Here is a 17,943-nt window from a genome sequence, read left to right on the forward strand (position 1 = left end):
TTCATGTTTTACTGCAGCATTAAACTGATAAGATGGCATTCAGCTGTGTGGGAAAGATCTAACAGCCAATTAATCTCTTTTGGAACAGATATGTGTACAGACATCAACTAAGAACACACATCTATGCGATGAGCAGACAGGCACAGTGCCATCCTCATCTCAGGGGAACAATAGAGAGCAGTCATGGAAATACAACACAGTTAATGGACTATTCCTCTGAGAATCATCAACTACCTTTGATGTAAAGGTACCCACAGGTATTAAAAACAGTCCAATCTGATGCCGATTATCTAATGTCTATGGGTACTTTTACAGCATACAATATTTATACTTTTGGATCGGTTCACTAAGCTTAGAGTTATAGTATGCATGCTTATTTTCCTATCACATGATTATATTCTCATGAAATGTTAAATTCATTTACATATTACATATAGTATGTGTACAATCAGTATTTTATTTTAGGATATTTAAACGTTTAATCTGCCCAAAACGAATTTGGCTGCAGATTTTTTTTTTATATATACACTGCTCAAAAAAAAGGAACACTTTGAAAGCACATCAGATCTCAATGGGGAAAATTATCATTCTGGATATCTATACTGATATGGACTGGGTAATATGTTAGGAATGAAAGGATGCCACATCGTTTGATGGAAATGAAAATTATTGACCTACAAAGGGCTCAATTCAAAGACACCCCAAAAATCAAAGTGAAAAAATAATGCAGCAGGCTAGTCCATTTTGCTGAAATGTCGTTGCAGCAACTCAAAATGGTGTTCAGTAGTTTGTATGACCGACCTCCATGTGCTTGTATGCATGCCTGATAACATCGGGGCATGCTCCTAATGAGACGGCAGATGGTGTCCTGGGGTATTTCCTCTCAGATATGAACCAGGGCATCACTGAGCTCCTGATCAAACTGAAGTGCAACCTGGCGGCATCGGATGGACGAGACAATGATCCAGGCGTGTTCTTTTGGATTTAGGTCAGGCGAGTGTGGGGGCCATTCAATGGTATTCATTCCTTCATTCTCCAAGAACTGGCTGCATACTCTCGTTACATGAGGACGGGCATTGTCGTGCACCAGGAGGAACCCAGGACCCACTGCACCAGTGTTAGGTCTGACAATGGGTCCAAGGATTCCCTCCTGATACCTAATGGCAGTCAGGGGGGCATTGTCTAGCCTGTAGAGGTCTGTGCGTCCCTCCAAGATATGCCTCCCCCAGACCATCTCTAACCCAGCACCAAACTGGTCATGCTGCATGATGTTACAGGCAGCATAATGTTCTTCACGGCGTCGCCAGACCCTTTCACATCGTCATGTACTCAGAGTGAACCTGCTCTCATCTGTGAAAAGCACAGGGTGACAGTGGCGAACCTGCCAATTCTGGTGTTCAATGGCAAATGCCAAGCAGGCTCCAGGTCTCCAGGCAGTGAGCACAGGGCCCACTTGAGGACGTTGGCCCTCAGGCCACCCTCATGAAGTCTGTTTCTGATTGTTTGGTCAGAGCCTTTCACACCAGTGGCCTGCTGGAGGTCATTTTGTAGGGCTCTAGCAGTGCTCATCCTGTTCCTCCTTGCACAAAGAAGCAGATACCAGTCCTGCTGATAGGTTAATGACTTTCTACGGCCCTGTTCATCTCTCCTAGAGTAACTGTCTGTCTCCTGGAATCTCCTCTATGCTCTTGAGACTGTGCTGAGAGACACAGCATATTGTCTGGCAATGGAACGTATTGATGATACTGACCCTAGTAAAATGCAAAACGAGTGAAAATAATGTCCGTGGCCTCCACCTGTAAAACAATTCCTATTTTGGAGGTCATCTTATTTTTGCCCATCTAGTACACTTTTTGGTAATTTCATTAACACCAAAGCAGCTGAAACTGATTACCAACCCCCTCTGCTACTTAACTGACCAGATCAACATCCCAGGAGTTTAATTGACTTGATGCTATAATCTGATTAAAAAGTGTTCCTTACATTGTTTTGAGCAGTGTATTTGCTGGACAGTTATTGTTACTATACAGGATTTATATAACGCCAACAGTTTGTGCAGCACTTTACAATATAAAGGGGGACAATACAGCAACAATACAATTCAATACAAGAGGGTTAGGAGGGTCCCGCTCCTGGGAGCCTTATAATCTAATAGGGAGGGGCTGTTAGAGCAAAAGATAATAACTATGAGGGATGAACTGATGGGAGAAAAAAAAGATGTAGTTATTAGTTGAAGGCAGGATAGGCTTCCCTGAAGAGATTAGTTTTCTGCCTTAAAGCGGACAGAGTAGGAGATAGCCAGACAGATTAGTGTATGGAGTTCTATAGGATGGGAGAGGCTCTGGAGAAGTCCTGGAGATGAACATGGGAGTAGGAGACAAGGGAGCTAGAGAGCAGGTCTTGGGAGATGCAAAGAGGATGGTTTGGGTGATATTTGGAGACAAGATTTGTGATCAAGCAAATCCAGTAAGTAAGCCGACAACTCCAGAACCATGTAGAAACTTTATTTGTTACAAGAAAAAAGTATACAAGAAGGCTAACATGTTTCGGCAAACTGCCTTGATCACAGCACGGTTTGTCGAAACACGCTGTGATCAAAGCGGTTTGCCGAAACATGTTAGCCTATGTGTATACTCTTTTCAGGTAACAAATACATTTTCTATATGGATGTGAAGTTGCCAGCTCACTTACTGGATTTGTTTGCTCACTTGTTGCCTGTAGGAAATTGGAGCCAGAACACCCATCTGTGGACTCCATCCATGAACTTTTTTTAGAGGGTCCCCTGTTTAGAGTGCTGCATCTGTTGTCTATGAAGATTGATGATGGGGCAGATTTGTAAATTACTTTGTAGAGTATGTTAATGTTAATGTTTTGAATTTTATTCATTGGGCAATGGGAAGCCAGTGGGGGGAGAGGCAGGGAGGGGTGACAGACACTGAACAATTGATAAGGTAGATGAGTCTGGCAGCAGCATTCATAATAGATTGAAGAGGAAGTTACAATAAGGGTGTTTTCACACTAGCACTTTTGGTGCGCGCCCGGGTTCGATTGACGTCAGAATTCGGTTCTTTTTGATGATGTGAACACTGTTTTTGAACTCCGGTGCGCACCCGCGAACCGTACCCGAGTACACTTAAAAAGGGTGGTCTGGGGTACGGTTCATGTGAACTCCAGTACGGTTCACTTCTGGCAATCGTACCAAAGCAAGCAATTCTATCCATTTTGGCACCTTCTCGTTTACATCGGTTGCCAAGCAACATGAGTATGCGCCGGCTGCAGCTTGATGACACAAGTGTACCGCGGTTCGGATACAAAAATCAAATGTGAACACAGTCCATCGGGGGCAGGGGGAGGGGGGAGCAATCAAGCTCGGGTTCAGACCAGGCAATCGCACCAAGTGCGAAAACACCCTAAATTAACTTTCCATTTTTTTATATCTCTTGGGGAGGCAGCACAATAGATTAGTACTTCGTAGGTATCGCTTCTGCTTTTTAGCATTTTGGTCCTCGATTTATATTACGTCAGGGACACCACATCTCAATGAATTTGCATGTTCTCCCTGTGCTTCCATGGGTGTCTTCCAGGTACTCTTTGATTCTCCAGGAGAAAATCGCTAAGAAAATCTATATAAAAAAAAAAAAAAAATACAAATAACTGTATCAGACTTCCTAGGTTATGGAAGGATTGGGAGGCAAGGATTTTATTGGTACAAAAGTATTAAAAAAATAATTTTTATTAATAAATCCTTATAAAAACAGGGAAATACAATAAAATGTAAAGGCACACATAAATTGCCATAACAGTGAAGTTAGTAAATGCTTAATACAGAATGTCCAACTATATACGAGAAAACACTTAGTAATAAAGCATAAGTAAATACTTCACATCAAGGGGATCTAACGAAGGGTGACAGAAGATGAGACTGCCGTCCAACAAGATCAGTTGATGCTGTATTCAATAATTCATATTGTTAATATTCACATTGCTCGACATGTTTCGCTACAATTAGCTTCGTCTGGAGCGTTATAGTAAGGTATTCTGTATAATGCTGTAAAGGAAAGAAAACACGGATAGCGCCAAATGTTATTAACAAGGAGGGTATCGTGAATCACAACAGGAGTGGATGGAACATGTAGTAGGATGGAAAATGAGCCATTTAAGATATGGCATCCAAAGGTTAATGGGTGTTTAGCTGACATCAGTCAGCCATAATAGAGGTAGATAATGTGGCATAAATCCAAGGTATAACTCCATAGAGTGGATGCATGTGTATACTCCTGTATGAGCGATCCAGAAACCCTCCCCGGATGGGGAACCGCCAACATAAATCCAAGGTATAACTCCACAGAGTGTATGCATGTGTATACTCCTGTATGAGCGATCGAGAAACCCTCCCCGGATGGGGAACCGCCACCATGACTTCCTAGGTTTGCCAAGCTACTGTTGTCATTTTTATGTATGGTAAGGAGATCCCAATGTTGGGATGTCCAAGACATATACAGTACAGTAAGGGCCCTTTCACACGGGTGCTCCGTATGTCCGCAAATCATCCTATTTCTTTGCGGATGATTTACGGACATAATGTAAGTCAATAGGATTGCGGATGTCAGCGGATGACCATCCGCTGACATCCTATTTTCTTCCTTTCGGTTCTGTTCCGTTTTTTGGAACGGAAGAAAGAACCCTATTTTTCCTCCGTTCAAAAAACGGAAAGGAAGCAAAATCGGATGTCAGCGGTGTCATCCGCTGACATCCGCAATGCCCATAGACTTACATTATGTGCGTATATCATCCGCAAACGGATGGGATGATATGCGGACATACGGAGCGGATGACACAAGTGTCATCCGTGTCCGTAAAAAAAAAAAAAAAGAAAGGACCAGAGCGGAGGCAAAAAACTGATCGCCCGTGTGAAAGAGCCCTAAGAGGCAAGGGCCTAATTCAGCCCGCCAGGCTTCACCTGTAACTAAAATATCACTATTGAGCGGACTGGCCCTTTTACTACTGAATGGCTCTTTTTCTTATGTATCATTAATCATGAAATAATTTGCTATTTTATCTCCACTTTAAAGGGTTGTTATTTTTTTTCTCCTCATAGAACTTCACAACTGTTGGTATCTGAAGGAGGGAAAGTCTGTGCAGTAATTCTCATGAATTCAAATTTACATACAAACTCAAATTCTGTCAGCTTGTGTAATAATTTTTTTCCCACTTAAAAAAGATAATTTTGGCCATGGGGAATACAAAAACTGCACACATTGTGCTTTTGGGAAAAGACCCCACCATTGCTATACGTCTGCTTTTGCTGGTCTCTGCGCTATAAACACCTGAAAAACTTCTCTTATTTCTTGATCTGAACTTTGGTACTTTGCTTTGATGAGACAAGGGACCAGTAAAGGAGTTTTTCCAATTTGCCTAATTGTAGCCTAGAGCAAACAGTTAAAAAGAGGGGATGTCTCCCATATTACACTGTCCATGTTCACCCTTTCACCTCTGGATCCCTTTTGACAGGTAGCTTGGATTTCCATATCTCCAATCTCCCTAACAATATAACCCCCTCCCTAGTCCAAAATAAAGACAGTTTATTTTCTCTTGCCTTTGAAAACCTAATTAGGAGCAGATCAAATGATAGGGATCAAATATTCACCTTCTCACCTCAGACCTCCTACTGTCCTGGATTATCTGCTTGGGACAATACTGTCACTGGAAGCACAGACAGAAAATACACTATGGGACCATGTACACTGATCTGTTTTCCTGTGCGTTGTGCTGCATCAAAAAGGAATTCAAATGGAAATTCCATTTATTATTATGGCGTTTGTTGCCACTTATGAGGTGAAGTTTTACGTTTCTGAAAATAGTTTATGTAGTAACAAGTTGGCCCATTAAAATGAATAGGGAATTCTCAAAATAGGTTTTTAGTGTGTTTTGACGAAGCCTCTCCCCCACTTTACATAGCACATGATCAAAAAAGATTATTTAAAATGCATATTTAAAATGTGCCCAACAAAGGTGCATAAGCGCAAGCACTTATGTTCATCTAAAACGTGCATTGCTATTGCACATAGGGTAAAAAGGGCGCAATATTCTTCAATGCAAAACATATCAAACACATACGCCGATAAAACTGCCAATATGTGATGTCATTTATATACAAAGGGGTTGGTTTACTAAAGGAGTAGAAATGTTTAAGGCAGGCTAAAGGTTATGCGATTTTCTTTCCTGCAACCACAGGTTGCAGCAAAGAAATTCGCTCGAATCCCTCCTGCTGAGCTATTATGGTCTCCCGGTGGGGGGCGCCGGGAGCTGTCCATGCTGGGAGAACACAACAATTAATGCTAGCAGCTATAGCCACTGACAATAATCGCATGCTAGAAATCTGACTTGCTGGTTGTATCCAAGATGATTGATGGATTGACTTGGTTACAAACAGCCTGCCCATAGATGGTTCAAATCTTTACCAGTCACTGCTGAACCGGCCAAGATTCAAACTGTCTATGGCCAGCTTAAAGCTGGATACACACTATACAATTATCTTTAAATTTTTTCCTTAAAGCCCTGTACACACGATCAGATTATCGAACGATCTGTCGTCCGTTTTTTGTGGCATGCTAGTCTGATGTGGAAAGTGAAGAGGTTATTTTCATACGAATTTTCCCGCATGACAGAATTCTACTTCAGAAGTGATGTCATGTGTTGGATTGCTTTGTATGTGTTCTTTCGTCTCTGAGCATGCCTAGTCTTGCTCTTAAGATTTTTTTCTGTCGAAATCTGTACTAATGAGACGAAAATCGGACGTTGTATTACGGACGACAAACATTTTATAGCCTGCACATCAGGATTTTTTCGGCCGAAAAGTCGGAATTGGCTGTCGAAAGCACCATACTAATGCCTCGTACACACGCATCGATAGTTGGCCGTGAATTTTCGGCTAACGTCCGATCGGCCGATTTTCAGCTTGTTAGTATGATGCTTTCAACAACCGACTGCGACTTTTCGGCCGAACAAAATCTGGTGTGCAGGCTATAAAACAACACTGGACAAAAGACGGCCGATCGGTCGGCCGATAATCGTTGCGTGTGTACGAGGCATAACAATCTGAAAATTGGCAGATCGGTCGTCGGACGAATTTTCCCTACAGATTTTCTTATCGTGTGTGCTAGGCTTAAAGCTGAATACACACTATACAACTTTTGTTGTTAGATTTCCTTTAGATTTACCTTCAACTATGTAGTGCAAGGGCCTGTCTGATTGCATACAAATTGACAGTGTTTAGATTTGACCTCATATTCTAAGGTTTTGGTAAATCTAAAGGAAAAAAATCTAAAGATAATTGTAAAGTGTGTATGGCCCATTAGGCTTACCAAAACCCAATAATATGAGATAATTTGAATGCTATCAGGCAGGCCCTTGCGCTACATAGTTGAAGGTAATGCCCCATACACACATGCAGATTATCTGCAGACTTTTGTCTGCAGACTTACCAAAACCATATAATATGAGGTCAAACCTAAACATTTTCAATTTTTATGCAATCCGGCAGGCCCTTGCACTACATAGAAATGGTAAGTCTGCAGACAAAAGTCTGCAGATAATCTGCACGTGTGTATGGGGCATAAAGCCCCGTACACACACGCAGATCGTCGTCATACAAACGTCGGCGGACGAAAGATCTGCCGATTGTATGCGTGTTAGTATGGTGCCTCCGACAGATGTCTGCACACAATCCGCGAGTCTTTCTTGCAAACATGAAAATTTTTGTCTGCAGACACCAGAACGGACGATTGTTCGCCTGTCAGTACAGAAATCAGCCGACAGACCGCAGATTTGCAAGACTGGGCATGCTCAGAAAAGAAAAAACACAGGGAAAGTTAACCATTACATGACATCACTTCTGCAGTCAGCTGAAGTCTGCGGACAAAATTCTTGTGCTGTCCTTGTGCTGTCTTTGCACTTTTCAACAGACACCGACATCCCGGGGAGAAAAGACGAACATTTGTATGACGACGATCTGCGTGTGTGTACGGGGCTTAAATCTAAAGAAAATCTACCAACAAAAGTTGTATAGTGTGTATCCAGGTTTACTATGCAAAGTGATTGTTCACTTTTATCATCCAATCATGTGCAGACAAACATTTCTCCTTCATGAATGGGTGTTTAAAGTGAACATAGCTTCAACTTACCTTAAAAAGAGTGCCCATTCTCTACTCTGTTAGTAAATCAACCTGCATATAACTGGCATCACATGCTGGCAGTCTTATCAGCGTTGGTGTTAATACCTATTACAATGGCTCCTTTTTAATGTGCAAACAGCAATGCGCATTTTAGATGAACATATGTGCTTGCACTTATGCACCTATTTCCTCTTAGATTGGATTTGAAGGTAGGGCATTACATTTAAGCCCCGTACACGTACCGATCGCCGGCGAACGATCGGCCGTCTTTTGTCCCCGGGCTGTCGGTGTCAGTTGAAAAGTGCAAAGACAGCACAAGAATTTTGTCCGCCGACTACAGCCGACTGCAGAAGTGATGTCATGTAATGGTTAACTTTCCCTGTGTTTTTTCTTTTCTGAGCATGCCCAGTCTTGCAAATCTGCGGTCTGTCGGCCGAATTCTGTACTGACTGGCAAACAATCGGCCGCTCTGGTGTCGGCATACAAAAATTTTAATGCTTGCATGACAGATTCTTGTCGGCAGAATGTGCGCTGATGGCTGTCGGAGGCATCATACTAACAAGCGTACAATCGGCAGATCGGTCGTCGGCCGACGCTTGTCTGCCGACAATCGGTACGTGTGTACGGGCCTTTAGGCCTCATTCACACAGGCTACAAGGGGGCAGTAAAAATAGGCAGCTGATGCATGTTTTTACCATCCCTAAAAGACCTACCTAAAAGTGAACATGGTGGCCTTTCAGGTCTATTCAAAATGCTTTACAGCAAGCAATTTCAACTCGCTGTGTCACATTTGGCAGGCATTCCACTAGCCAATTAAGACTTCATTTAGACATGTCGTTGGGGGGCAGCAAAAATGTGCATTTGAGCTGTGTTTTTGCTGCCCACCAAACGCCCCCTCTCCCCTTTAAGCTGCAAAAGGCAGCGGACGGGGGTGTTTACATGCCACGGTCACAACGCTCGACTTCACACCCTGACACGTAGCAAACGCTCTCCGACTGTGTGCAATGCATGCAGTTACATCGCACTAGTCAGTAAAAATTGGTCTAAAACTGGAAGTTAGGAAGTGTCACATCGCTTCCTCGCTGCCTGTCAGTAGCCTCTGAAGCGCAATCCAAACACAGATCAAGCTGCATGGGAAAGGGAGATTTAGGCGCATGTCTAAAACCAGGGCTTTTTTTCTCAGAGAATAGGTGCTGGAACTCCCCCTTTCTGAGTCAACTCTTGTCTCTGCCCCCTACCCACTTCCAAGCACTTTCTTGATTCCACCCCCCATGCACCTCTCAGTACTGCCCCTTTTAGAGGATACAGAGCCAAGTACCATTTTCTGGTGCTAAGTAATTTGTATGGCAACAATAGACCCCCCCCCCCCTCCCCAGCCACAATAGATGTCCCCCAGCAACAATGGACCCCTGCAAAAAAATACCACCCCAGCCCAGCAATAGATCTTGAGCACCATGCAACAGATCTCCCAGCAGCAAGCATTGATAGACCCCTCCCTCAACAGCAAAAGACAAGCAACAATTGACCCCCCCAGCAACATACGCATCCCCCCCAGCAAACAGAAGCAACAGATGTCCTCAGCAACAATAGATCAACATGCAAAAAAGATCCCCTCCAGCAACAATAGATCCCCCAGCAGTCAGCATTGATAGCTCCTCCAGCACACCCCAGCACCCCTTTCATTACATTCAGTACTAGAGGTGCCAGAACTGCGTTCCCCCGCGTTCCCGCTGGAAAAAGCCCTGTCTAAAACTAGCCCTAAATCAATGGGGCCACACCACAACCACAATCCCAATGCTTGGCATGCAGTTGAGGTGTGATATGTCAATGTAAAATTTCCATTGGGAATGAAAAAAAAAGAAAGAGTATCACCTCCTGAACCCTTGCAAACCACCACTCAGCCACCTCTAAAAAGTGATCCACCCTGTGAAAGAAGCCTTACGGCATTTCATTTATCTAGTTCAGTGAGTACAAGAATTATAAGTTCCAGCAAAACAGTTAACCTGAATCGAAAACAGTGAATATAGTTATCTGTTCTGTAAAAAATGACAATCATTTGTATTTTTTCATTAATTATGCATGTTTTAATTGCATGCAAATTATAAGAGGTCTATTGAGGAATGCAAAGGCATTTAGTCGGCTGTAAGGGATCTAACAATCATTTGGTAGGATGAAATATATTAAACTAAAAAAGTTCAATAGCGTACCATAGGAGAGTACAAAAAAAAAACCATAGCAGCAGAACATGGAAGGGTGAGTGATGCACTGCCTGTGTGATGTACAAAGACAAGTATCAGCTGTATACAGGGGACTGTCACTTCCCCCCTATCACACAATATATCGATGACGAGCGCAAATTTCACGTCTTCTGGGAAGGTGACAGGTATACATAAATAATATTTGTTTGCACACTGGGAGTTATTTTTCAAAGCAATGGACTGGGGTGAGGACAATCCCCCTCCCACGCTATCTATTTAGAGAGACAGTAAGGTGGGCATCTCCAGCTCAATTATTCAGCATGTCCCCACCCCTGCTATTAGCACTGGGACAAGTGACATGGGAAGGAGCCTGAGCCCAGAACGTATCGATTAACCTCGGGCTGTGACACCGCAGCCCTTTATAACTGGTCTATTCAGACTCCGAGCGGATATTGACCAGCAGCAGGGGGACAAGGTGTGAACAGCGGGGTGATACACAGAACAAAAACTTTTCCTGACTTTTGTGAATTAGTAAGCCGTCCTGTGGGGAAATGTTTTCCTCTGGGGGCAGACTGTGAGAAGATCTGATGTAACTAGGAAAACACTTTACCCGGCAGAGTGCCCAGGATGTACCCAACTCAAATATGTCACTGCACCTTACAACCCCATTTTATTCAGATGACTGTCATTTAACCACTTCTGGACCGAAAGATTTTCGCCCTTAATGACCAGGCCATATTTTGCGATTCGGCACTGCGTGAATTTAACGGACAATTGCGCAGTCGTGCGACGTCGTACCTAAATAAAATTGTTGTCATTTTTTCCCCCGCAAATAGAGCTTTCTTTTGGTGGTATTTGATCACCTGTGCAATTTTTATTTTTTGCGCTATAAAAAAAAAAAAGAGCGACAATTCTGAAAAAAAAAAAAACAATATATTTCACTTTCTGCTACATAAAATTCCCCAAAAAAAAAAAATGTAAAATGTTTTAACATTTTAGGCCAATTTGTTTTCTGCTACATATTTTGATTAAAAAAAATCGCAATAAGTGTATTTTTATTGGTTCGCGCAAAAGTTATCGCGTCTCCAAACCAGGGGAAAGATTTATGTCGTTTTTATTTTTTTTACTAGTAATGGCGGCGATCTGCAATTTTTTGCAGGACTGCGACATTGCGGCAGATAGATCGGAACCCTGACTGACCTTTTTGACACTTTTGGGGGGACCAGTGACATTACTACAGTAATCAGGGCTAAAAATATGCACTGTTACTGTAATAATGACACTGGCAGGGAAGGGGTTAACACTGTGGGTGATCAAAGGGGTTAAATGTGTACCTAGGGGCGTGTTTCTAACTGTGGGGGGCGTGGCTTGTGAAATGATCACAGAGACCTGTGATCCTATATAGAAGGATCACAGGAGCTCTGTGATCATTCCAGGGAGAAGAACAGTCAGCTGTGTTTACAATAGCTGACCATTCTTGTCTCTCAGCGGGGAACGATCGCTCGTGTCAGGCGGCAATTAGAGCCGCCTGCCCCATGCATCGAAGTCCCCACTGATGAGCGGGGGGCGAGAGTGCGCCGGCGGCGGAGCGCGCTCGCCACCTAGCTTCAGGCACGCGGCCAACGTATACCTACGTCGGTTTGCGCAGGAGCGGCTGCCTCCCACAGTATAACTGCGGCTGGCGGTCGGCAACCGGTTAAAGCGTATATCCAGCCAAAATATTTTGATTCGTTTCTGGATAGAGCAGGAAAGGAATATAGCCCCTGTCAGCTTTTACTGCTATTTGGGGCTCTGTTAGAGAGATCTCACATTACTTATTTTCCCGGTGGTAGCAATTTTAATAGACAGGAAGTGGGAGGAAATCTATGAGAGCAACAAAGATAATAATAAAAGTAATAATAATCTTCATTTTTATAACCTATTTAAAGCCCTGTACACACAATCCGAAAATCAGAGGGCAGATCGTCCGTTTTTTTTTTTTTTTTGCATGCTAATCGCATATCGAACTAAAGTTGCATAAATTCTTGTACGACAGAATAAAAAACGGAAGGGATGTCATGAGTTGTAGTGTAATTGTATTGTATTTTCGACCAGCTGTGCTGATTAAACGAAAATCGTATGATCTGGTATCGTACGAGAAAAAATGTCGTGCTTGTCCCATCGGATAATATGGGATGAACTTTTATGATCGGCTCTCAAACTGTGTACTAACGATCTGATTATTGTACGATCGCTTTGAAAGCTGTATTTTTCATCCGATTTTAAGATTGTGTGTACGGGCCATAAGGTACTATTTAAAAGCACTTTACAAAGGAAACAAAAACAAATGATGCACAGGAAAAAAAACAACAACAAAGAAACAGTATGGCGAAGGCTTGTCTAAGGGCTCTTTCACACGGGCGATCCGATCAGATCCGCCTGTCAGTTTTTTAGGCGGATCTGATCGGATCCTCCATGCAGCTCTATGGAGCAGCGGGTGTCCGTGGAGACACCTCCGCTGACACCCGCTGCCATCGGTATCCGATCCTGTCCGTGAAATCTGGACGGATGGAAACCCTATTTTTCCATCCGTCCAGGAATCGGATCGGATCGAATAAGAGCGGACAGGCGGTCCGCTCTCATCCGATCCCCCATAGAGAGCAGCGGGAGCTGTGACACCTCCCTCTCCGCACTGCAAGCGGAGACGGAGCTGTCATCCACCTGCTCAGCGGGGATCGGCGGATCGATCCCCGCTGAGCAGCACGGATCCGCCTCCGACCGTGTAAAAGAGCCCTTAGGAAGTGATTTTAAAATTTTGTGTTTTTTGCAATAACAAATATGTTATACTTAAAAAACCATTGCACAGAGCAGCCCCAAAATTCTCTTCTGGGGTCCCCCGCCGGTGCTCCTGGCGCTTTGCCTTCTCCTTGTGCCACCATAGGAAGTCCACTTTCTATGGTGGCACACATGTGGGCTCGATCCAGTGTCATGCTCTGTTTGTCCATTGACACACACAGTGCTGCTCAGCCCCACCTCACCCCACCCCTAATGCTCTCGTTACTGAAATTGATTGATAGCAGCAGAAGCCAGTGGCTCCTGCTGCTCTCATTGAGTCCAGTAAGGAAAGAAAAAGAGCAGAGCAGCTGCTCTTAGGCACAGCACTGGATTGAAACTGGGCTCAGGTAAGTATTTGGAGAGATCTGAGGGGCGGGGGCTGACAATCAAAGGTTTTTTTTACCTTAATGCAGAGAATGTATTAAAGTGTTACTAAAGCTAGGCCCTGTATTCACTATATCTGGTCTCCTACAGTACACAGACCATGGGAATGCAATTATTATACTTAATTTAAACTGATAAATATCTTTTCTCATCAGCAGTATATAGCAGTCTTGTGACTTCTATCAGTGTTTGGTTAAAGCTTGTAGGAGGAGTTTTCAATGGACCCCTGACCCTCTGTCTGGACAGTGCTGATTGGCCCTGTGCTGATCACATGCACCCTCCCTAGAAAAGGAAAATCTCTCACCAAACTAAATATGTGCACAGTGACTCCAAAGGCTTTGCCATATCAGGAGATGGATTGGGGACTGTGGAAAAAGGGGAGGATCTGAGAAGACAGGATCAAACAGCATTTTTACACAATGTGGAGGATTAACCCTTTAGGTTCCTCAGTGAGTAGGACAGACACACTTTACTGCATATACAGACTGATTTTACTGTTGTGGGTTTAGTAACACTTTAGGGTAAAAAAAAAAAAACCTTCAGCCTTTACAACCACTTTACTGAAGGTGACTCTGATGTTCTTGGGAAGACAATTCCAGAGTTTTGAGGCATAACAGGGGAGATCCCTATGCCACAAAGAGTGCAGACTGGAGTAAGTGACACACAGAGAACAGTACTTGAGGAGGGATGAATATGAGGGGGAAGTAGGGTGATAAAAATAACAGATAATAGATAATGTTTTTGATAATCTCCTGATATGACAAAGCCTTTTGAGTCACTGTGCACATACTCAGTTTGGTGAGAGCTTTTTTTCTTTTTTGAAGAATGTCAAATGCAGTGGGGTCAGCAGGGCCATCGACTGATCAAATTTCAGCCAGTTCATCAGGAACCCTCCGAGATTTGCTTTTTTTGGTTTTGGATAGCATAAGGGAGGGTCATAACCCCCTTTTTCGCCATTTATCTCCCATTGGGTAAATTTCCCCTTCACTTCCTGACCAATAGCCAAAACAGGAAGTAATGAGAATTTCCTCCAAAGTCCTTTCACATTTGGTGATAATGGGTAAACAGGACAAATAAAGAGGGTGAACTTCCCTAATGGGGGCACAGACAGCAATAAAAACTGACAAGTGTTCTTGTCCCTTTCCACGCTATCAAAAACTTAAAAAAAAATTGTCTTTTTAAAGTGACAATAAAAGTTTATTTTAAAAAAAACCAAACATGTCATACTTACCTGTTCTGTGCAGTGTTTTTGCACAGGGCAGCCCTGATCCTCCTCTTTTTGGGTCCCCCGCCAGTGTTCCTGGCTCCGCCTCTTCAGCCAGTGCCCCCAATAGCAAGCCGCTTGCTCTGGGGGCACTAGTGCATGTTTGCTCCCGATCCCAGCTCTCTGCGTCCATAAGACACACAGAGCCGCGGCTTGGCCTCGCCCTCTGCTCTCTCCTTATTGGTCTGTGATTGACCGTAGCAGGAGCAAATGGCTCTTAGAATGCATGCAGGTAAAAAACGTTGAGCCTTTAAAAGCACTTTAAGAGAATGGAAACCTCTGTAATGGACCCCCAGATAGAAATAACAACACAACAAGAGTTCCACTCCTTTCCTACTCTATGTAAAAGTAAAAAATAAAGTTTGCCTGGACTAACAGTTTAATGGACTACAATGGAGTACTAGCGTACACAACTTAAAGTGGTTTCAAACCCAACCCCACAATCTCATATAAGCCTTAATGTAATTTCAAAACTTTTCAATTTATTCAATCATTTTAAATGTTCAGTTTTCATTAAAATAATACCTGATGACCTGCCATGAAGGTCCTTGTTCAGGTACTTTTTGGCATAGGGTGATCGGTGTTTTCCAAATCTGCACCTGTGTTGTCATCTTCTTTCCCCCATATCCCCTCTGTTAGAAAAAAAAAAGGTAATAAGAGTATGGCAACATTTTTATGATGCACAGTTCTTTAGAAAACAAAATGTTGTCTAGTAGTGAATGATTAGATCTAATTAAACTGAGTTCATTGAGTACCATGGTACACCAACCACTTCTGTATTGTGGATTACAGCTGTACGTCACTAAACTGCTACAGAGAACAGGGTTCTCCAAGACCTTCCTGTTCCCCATTTAGACACTGCGTTCCCATAGACACACTTGAAGGATGACATACTTTGGTATAAACTCTGTCTTTTGCGTCATATACATTGTTATAGTAAAAATGAAAAATAGAATGAGCTAATATAGGCAACCTAGGTGCTTTATATTCACAACCCAAGAAGAGGAAGAAGAGATATATGTATGGTACTCATACCGAGGAAGGAAGAAGAGATATATGTATGGTTCTCATACTGAGGAAGGAAGAAGAGATATATGTATGGTTCTCATACTGAGGAAGGAAGAAGAGATATATGTATGGTTCTCATACTGAGGAAGGAAGAAGAGATATATGTATGGTACTCATACTGAGGAAGGAAGAAGAGATATATGTATGGTACTCATACTGAGGAAGGAAGAAGAGATATATGTATGGTTCTCATACTGAGGAAGGAAGAAGAGATATATGTATGGATCTCATACTAAGGAAGGAAGAAGAGATATATGTATGGTTCTCATACTGAGGAAGGAAGAAGAGATATATGTATGGTTCTCATACTGATGAAGGAAGAAGAGATATATGTATGGTACTCATACTGAGGAAGGAAGAAGAGATATATGTATGGTTCTCATACTGAGGAAGGAAGAAGAGATATATGTATGGTTCTCATACTGAGGAAGGAAGAAGAGATATATGTATGGTTCTCATACTGAGGAAGGAAGAAGAGATATATGTATGGTTCTCATACTGAGGAAGGAAGAAGAGATATATGTATGGTTCTCAGACTGAGGAAGGAAGAAGAGATATATGTATGGTTCTCATACTGAGGAAGGAAGAAGAGATATATGTATGGTTCTCATACTGAGGAAGGAAGAAGAGATATATGTATGGTTCTCATACTGAGGAAGGAAGAAGAGATATATGTATGGTACTCATACTGAGGAAGGAAGAAGAGATATATGTATGGTTCTCATACTGAGGAAGGAAGAAGAGATATATGTATGGTTCTCATACTGAGGAAGGAAGAAGAGATATATGTATGGTTCTCATACTGAGGAAGGAAGAAGAGATATATGTATGGTTCTCATACTGAGGAAGGAAGAAGAGATATATGTATGGTTCTCATACTGAGGAAGGAAGAAGAGATATATGTATGGTACTCATACTGAGGAAGGAAGAAGAGATATATGTATGGTTCTCATACTGAGGAAGGAAGAAGAGATATATGTATGGTTCTCATACCGAGGAAGGAAGAAGAGATATATGTATGGTTCTCATACTGAGGAAGGAAGAAGAGATATATGTATGGTTCTCATACCGAGGAAGGAAGAAGAGATATATGTATGGTTCTCATACTGAGGAAGGAAGAAGAGATATATGTATGGATCTCATACTAAGGAAGGAAGAAGAGATATATGTATGGTTCTCATACTAAGGAAGGAAGAAGAGATATATGTATGGTTCTCAGACTGAGGAAGGAAGAAGAGATATATGTATGGTTCTCATACTGAGGAAGGAAGAAGAGATATATGTATGGTTCTCATACTGAGGAAGGAAGAAGAGATATATGTATGGTTCTCATACTAAGGAAGGAAGAAGAGATATATGTATGGTTCTCATACTGAGGAAGGAAGAAGAGATATATGTATGGATCTCATACTGAGGAAGGAAGAAGAGATATATGTATGGTCATACTGAGGAAGGAAGAAGAGATATATGTATGGATCTCATACTAAGGAAGGAAGAAGAGATATATGTATGGTCATACTGAGGAAGGAAGAAGAGATATATGTATGGATCTCATACTGAGGAAGGAAGAAGAGATATATGTATGGTTCTCATACTGAGGAAGGAAGAAGAGATATATGTATGGTTCTCATACTGAGGAAGGAAGAAGAGATATATGTATGGTTCTCATACCGAGGAAGGAAGAAGAGATATATGTATGGTTCTCATACTAAGGAAGGAAGAAGAGATATATGTATGGTTCTCAGACTGAGGAAGGAAGAAGAGATATATGTATGGTTCTCATACTGAGGAAGGAAGAAGAGATATATGTATGGTTCTCATACTGAGGAAGGAAGAAGAGATATATGTATGGTTCTCATACTAAGGAAGGAAGAAGAGATATATGTATGGTTCTCATACTGAGGAAGGAAGAAGAGATATATGTATGGATCTCATACTGAGGAAGGAAGAAGAGATATATGTATGGTCATACTGAGGAAGGAAGAAGAGATATATGTATGGATCTCATACTAAGGAAGGAAGAAGAGATATATGTATGGTC

Source organism: Pelophylax lessonae, assembly GCF_965119305.1.
Source record: "Pelophylax lessonae genome assembly, chromosome: 6".
NCBI lineage: Eukaryota > Metazoa > Chordata > Amphibia > Anura > Ranidae > Pelophylax > Pelophylax lessonae.